General features: G+C 44.3%; 1 pseudogene; it reads right to left on the bottom strand.

The window, feature by feature from the left end:
• Positions 1–1,781: 1,781 nt before the first annotated feature.
• LOC111739624 lies at positions 1,782–1,901 on the bottom strand (annotated as a pseudogene).
• Between the last annotated feature and the right edge of the window lie 4,771 nt (positions 1,902–6,672).

The following is a 6,672-nucleotide window of genomic DNA, read 5'->3' as shown; positions in this document are numbered from 1 at the left end:
AGAAACTTAGATGACTTTTTTAAGTATGATGGAGAAGCCGTCAGGAAGCCTGTAGCCTAACGCAGGCCCGGGGTCGGGGTATGGTCACAAGTGGAAGGGCCTCCCCGAGAGTCTCAAAACTCCCTCATTTGTTTATGAAGCTGGACCGCAGAGCAGCTGGTTTGGGGCGAATTCGAGGACCTTGGGAACCGCCCCGCTGCCGCCCACAGGAAACAGCCAGCAGCACAGCTCACACCTGACCTTCGCGTGGCGTAGATGGCGTGTGAAACAAAGAGCAGGTATGGCGAAGGGGACCAGAAGGAGAGCGGCCGTGCCGGCGAGAGCAGGGTCTGCTGCCCCGATTTAGGGCTGTTTGTTATTACAGTCATCACAGAGGAAGACATGCTAGAGGCGGCATGTGCTTCCCGGCCAGAGGAGAGCAAACGGAGAAGAGAGAAGCGAGGGGAAAATGTAACAGGGTGCAGTGAGCACACCTCAGCCCTGCCGATGGCTTCCCCCTGCGGCCCCTCCTGCCTGCACGGCCAGAGAAATGGTGGACTCTATACCTTCACCTCCCCAGAAGCTCACGCCCCGCTCCACGCCATCCTGAGGACTCCTGAACTAAAAAATGAAACCGTAAAATAGACAGAGAAGTTCTTTCTCCCTCTTGGAGTAAAATATTTAAATAAGGATTCTAACAGAATAGTTCTCAGTTTCTAATAGTGGGTGAACGGTCTTCCCTCTGCAAGTATATACGATAAAAGAAGATGTGGCAGTATGAAAAGTTTCTACGGTTTTTAAAACAACGGGGCTTATTCTGAGAAAGCAAAGCCAATATTTCCTCATGATGTAAAACTATACCAAGAAACAAGAAGAAAAACTCTAATTTGAATATTTCCCAAGATTTGCTTCTTTTTATGGAAAAACCTAAATTCAGAAAGGCAGTTCCCCGGTGAAAAAGATAATCATGGAAATTCGCTAGTGCCATTAGGGAAGTAAAGAACAGATTTAATAGGGCAGAAAACTGAATCTGTGAATTGGGAAATGAGTTCAAGGAACTCTCCCCCAAATCAATGAAAATGGGAAAATAATTGAGATAATGAGAAAAGGTGGAGATGAAGGGAAAGAGGAAAGAGGGAGGGAGAGGGAGAGAGAGAGAGAGAGAGAGAGAGAGAGAGAGATTGAGAGAGAGAGGGGAAACCTAGCTGCTGCTAGGGACCAAATATCTATGTAGGAGAGATTAGAAATGATTACAAGAGAACAAATGAAGGATAATAATTAAAAATATGAAGGAAAATTCCCCCGAACTGAAGAAATATTTGTACCTTTGGTACCTAAAGGCAAACTACATCCTGTGGGCCATTTACCCGTTTTTGTCAATAAAGTTTTATTTAAAACAAATACACCTGTTCGTTTATATGTTCTCTATGGCCGCTATCGGGCTACGACAGCAGAATTGCATAGTTGGGACAGAAACCCTGCGACCCACAAAGCCACATGGCCCTTTAAAGAGAGGTTTGCCGACCCTGGAAGAGTTCTTTGAAACACGCATGGATAAAGTGTTTGAACTTCAAGAATAAAATTTTAAAATCCTATAAACATTTAGTCCTCTGAGGAAAAAGTCCCAAATTCTCTCAAAAAAAGGAAGAAACTCCATTTGGCCACAGCTCTTAGCAAATTCTAGGGTAAAATGTTTCTAAATCTAAATGCTTTGAAAGAAAGAAATAGGGAACTAAGAACCGTTCACTCGGCCACAAAGATCTTGTCAGCTTACAATCCCTTATTATTATTATTATTATTTACACCTACAGCACTTGGTCTTCCTAGGTGGTCTCCCATCCAAGTACTAACCAGGCCAGACCCTGCTTAGCTTCACGAGATCAGACGGGATCCGGCACGTTCAGGGTGGCGTGGCCATAGACAAGCAGCCATTCTTACAGAAAGGTGAGCTCATGTGCAAGGACTCAGAACGTGATTATCACTTTCTTGGAAAAAAAAATGATCAAGGAAATACTATAGGTGGCTGAAAAATGAAGCAAACTAAATAATTCAGGATGAGGAAAAGCAATATAAAAGAAAGATCGTCGAACAGAGAACCAAAAAACTAAGTTTCTTAATAATTGCAGCTAACATGATTATAAAACAATGCAAGTGTCAAAAAATAATTCCGGAAAGAGATGATGTACAATGTAAAAAATATATTAATTATGATATTCTTATTCTAAAAGCCAGATGGGGCTGGAAAAGGAATTGATGATGATAATACTGGTAATTACAGCTTCCGTTTTTAGAAGTTACTGTGTATTAAGCACAAAAATAATGCTGATATAAATATTGTTTTTCATACATCTTTGTACACATCCCTAGTACTAATTCCTTACATAAATTCTTAGAAGGTAAATTGCTGGGTCTGAGCATTTCAAAATCAACATAATGGGAATTTGAACTCTCACCAGAAATACATAAGTGTTCATTTCTCTTCGCCCTTAGCCACACTGGTTATTATCTTCCTGTGAGTAATAATAGTTAAAATAGCATATTAGAAATACATAAGTTTGGAAATTTTTGTACAAATTAGAGCAAATTGAAGGTTGTTTGCTGTTATACTATAACTTTCATTCACTTATGTTGTGAAATACGAGAGACTTCATTATTTAGATGCTTTCTATTTTTCATAAAAGTAGTAGGTGGCATGTTTTCATGGTATATAAATAACAGTTTTAGAGGGATATAAAATTCTTTACTTAGAGACAACATTTATGACCAACAATTGGGGGCTGGTTAGATCATTTAGTTAACTGTATGTTTCTGAGATGGAATTAAAAGTAATATTCATAAAGGATATTGGAAGTATAAGAAATTTCTCACACTATAATACCAAGTGAAAAAGTGAATAATGAATAATCCAAATTATGAGATTAAATAATATATATGTTATGTACAAATAATAATAAAGATATATACCAGATACTAACAAGGATTATCTCTAAGAGGTTAGAATCCAGAAGACTCATTTTTCTCTTTATGCTTTTCTCTATTTCCTAAGTTTTCTACTTGGATATTTTAATACGTAGGAGAGAAAAGATACCTGTAAGCTGGATACCTAGGGAAATTTTTATGTTTCCCTAGCAACGAGGACAATATTTGGTTTATCGTGGACACTTTGCCCATGTTCGTTGAGTGAATGAGCGAGTGAGTGAATGAGTAAAGGATCGTGTGTTTTCCCCAAGGCAGAATCAACTTTCTTCGGGCATCTTCTGAAGGCCTGGTTTCTCTAGGCCTGAGACCCTGGCCCACACCTGCTTGCTTCCTGCTGCCAGCCTCTCAGCGGCCTTGACCGCCATCCATCTCCCTGTCTGATCGCTGCAGCTCCAAGCCCCATGGATGCTGCCCAGGCCTCTGATCGGCCACAGCTAGGGCTTTCCTAGGTCACCTTCTCCATCTGCTGGTCCTGAACTCCAAATCAGCCTCACTGGGCCTCACCCACTCAGCCTCAACTTTGCTGGTTCTTCTTCCTTCTGGGGTAGAAACCGCCATTGGAGAAACTTCTTGGCTAAGGGCGTGTCACCTTGGGAAACTGATCCAGCAAGGTGGATACCATCCTATTAAGACCAGCATTATTCCCAGCCGATTGGCTTCCTTGAAAGGAACCTTTATTTGTAAAAATCACAAATTGATCCACAGACTAAGCTGGCCTTTAAGAGCAGAACTAACCTCTACCCATAAGCACCAGCTGGCGTAATGGCTGGTTCCATTCTGATTTGTCCGTGATTATACTTTACCAGTACTTAAGTATTTTAAATTTTAGCCGTTTCTATGGGAGTCTAGGTGAGGAAGAAACAGTTGGGCAGTGTTCTCTGGCCGAATGAGACTTAGCAGGTTGGTATAACACATTTGCCCTATCGAAAATAACTGAGATTACATAAGCATAACCTCTCCCCGGAGCAAATATGCATTTGAGAGGCGGTGGAACATACATAATTATAGATGTAAAACGCTAAAAATAGGCTCCGTGCCCCACACACGCAGCCGAGAGCGTGGCATTGAGTGCAACGCTGCCACGTATGGCAATATTAATAGTAGCTGTGGCACCGTCCCAGGTGGCCAAATGAGGCGATGCAGAACTATTATAGACATGAAAAGACAGAGATTTAAAACGTTTGCGTGCAAAGGAGGTTGCTGTTGATCTGAGTCTGTCAAAGCCTGTTCCCGTTGACTGTGATCTTCTCCCAGAGGCTAGGAAATGAGTCATCAACCAACAATGACTGTTACATTGTGTTATCTTATCTTATCTTATTATTATAGCTAATCGGTATTAATAACAATAATAATAGCAACTTGTGCTTAAAAGACCATGCTGTATTTTCCAGAGATTTTTCACCTCTGTTATTACTCAATTCACACCGTCTGTGTCGAAGACAGTTTCGTGTAGCTTTTGCTGTGTAACAAACAAGCCACCCCAAGGCAACGACTTAGCTGCGTCTCACAATTCTGTCAGTCGGCTGGCTAGTTTTCTACTTGTTTCCATGGGAAGGTCGGCGAGGCTGAAAGGTTCCAAGATGGCCTCGCTCACACGTCAAGCGTCTGTGTTGGGCATTTGGCCGGGCCACCTGCTGTCCCTCCATGAGGTCTCTCCCCCTCCAGGATGCTAGGCTGGCTTCCTTACCTGGTGGTCTCAGGGGGATGTTCCAAGAGGGCCAAGAAAGAAGCTCCATTGCCTTTTAAGGCCTCGATGACTTAGTCACATGACATCACTTGCACTGTTTTATTGGTCAAAGCCAGTCACGAGGCCAGCCCACATTTACAGGTGAAAAAATAGATTCCACCTCTTGGTAGAAGGAGCGGTGAAACGCTGTGGCCATCTTTAATTTAAGACAAGAGGGGCTGTGTTATTTAATTATATCATCTCATGTAACTCTCACGAGAACCTCGAATGAGAAGGATCACTAGCCACAATTCACAGATGCAGAAACTGAGACTCGGAGAGCTTAAGCGAATTCCCCAAAGGCGCACAGCTAGGGAATCGATCCGAACTCAAGATCATTTGACACTAAAATCCCGTTTTCTTTCTAATTTATCTAACTTGATTTCCGCACTCCTATCATGAAAATCAACGAAAGGAAAGAACCTTAGAAAAAAAAAAAAAAGCCTCCAGGCAGCTTCTACATGGATTATTATTTCACAATCTGTTTTCTACCCAACCCGCTCATTGGACCTGCGCCCCCATGAGGCCACACCCCACAGCGAGGCACAGTCAGGGGCAAGCGAGGCTCTCGGACCAGGCGAGTCCTCGGTCAGTCCAACGCAGCAGTGATCCTGCCTGCTGCAGTGGGCACGAGGAAACAGCGTCCTTGCCTGTTGCTGACTATGTACCAGCACGATGCTGGTTGCTCTGCCAAAATCGACTCAGCTACAGGAGTCTTCGCCCTTTATCCGCGGTTTCGCTCACCCGCGGTCGATCGATCGTCAGGGCTCAGTGCTCCAGGATCGCCAGATGATCCGCCTTCTGCCTTAGTGTCACAAGGTCAACAGTGGCCTTGAGCTAGGTCACAGTGCCTGGGTCACTCACCTCACCTCATCACGTAGGCATTGCACCTTCGCACATCCTCACGAGAAGACAGGTGAGATATTTCGAAATCGCATTCACGTAACTTTCGCTACAGCATATTATGATTCTTGTTATATTTTATTATTATTGTTGCTAATCTCTTACTGTGCCTAATTTACAAATTAAACTTTATCACAGGCATGTATGTATAGGGAACAACACAGCATATACAGGGCTCGGGTTCCACCGGGGGTCTTGGACTAGATCTCCCATGGATAAGAGGGAACTACTGTTATTCTCATAGTAACGCCGTGAGATAGGCAGGATTTTTTACTGCTGCTTTACAGATGGGGAAACTGAGGCAGGTTGTTACGTGACAGAGTCGGGACCTTAAACCCAGGCCACCGAGCTATAGGATCACCCTGACTCTCATTCCAAAGCCGGCACCATCACCAGCACCGTCTCAACCTCCCCAGGTCCGCCTCCCTGTCACCCCCACCTGGAGGACCACCTGAACCACGAGTCCCACTGAAAAGTTAGGGACACCAAGGTGTAGGACAGTTAGATGAGTCTCTGAAGGTTTCCTGGGGCCTCAGTGGCAGAACTAAGACCCAAACCCCTGTCTCCCGGCCCTGGGCTTTGCCTGAAAAATAAAAAAAAAAAAAGAAGGAAAATTCTTAAACCCCGGAGACGCTCCCTGAGCCTAAGCATCTTGCGTCGGCATGGATGCTGCATCCTTGTAAGGCAAGCGAGGACAAAATCACCTAAAAATAAGAGAACTTCCAGTGTTCGCTAGGCTGGCTGAAACGCCCAGGCCCCTTCCACTCCCAAATGGAGCCGTGGACGCCACCCGTTGCTATGAGTTTACTACCACCCCCTCTCAAGGACTCGAGCAAAGCCTGGGTCACCCCATGGCAAAGGACGTCCGCCCCCCACGCACTAGGATTCCCGACGGCATTTTTTCTTTCTCCATCAGACTGAGGAAGAAAAGACAAGAAAAACAAAACAAGCAGCCGCCTCAGCGCCTTACTTTGATTTGGTATCAAGGACCTTCAGGATCTGGCTCTCGGCATGGCCGGATTTTCCCCTTGAAAACTGTGGCCTTTCCTAGGTGGGCTTTATATCTGGTGAGAGCAATGGGGAGC

Source organism: Pteropus vampyrus, unplaced genomic scaffold (assembly GCF_000151845.1).
Source record: "Pteropus vampyrus isolate Shadow unplaced genomic scaffold, Pvam_2.0 Scaffold51, whole genome shotgun sequence".
Taxonomy (NCBI): domain Eukaryota; kingdom Metazoa; phylum Chordata; class Mammalia; order Chiroptera; family Pteropodidae; genus Pteropus; species Pteropus vampyrus.
This window is presented reverse-complemented; position numbering and strand designations above follow the sequence as displayed.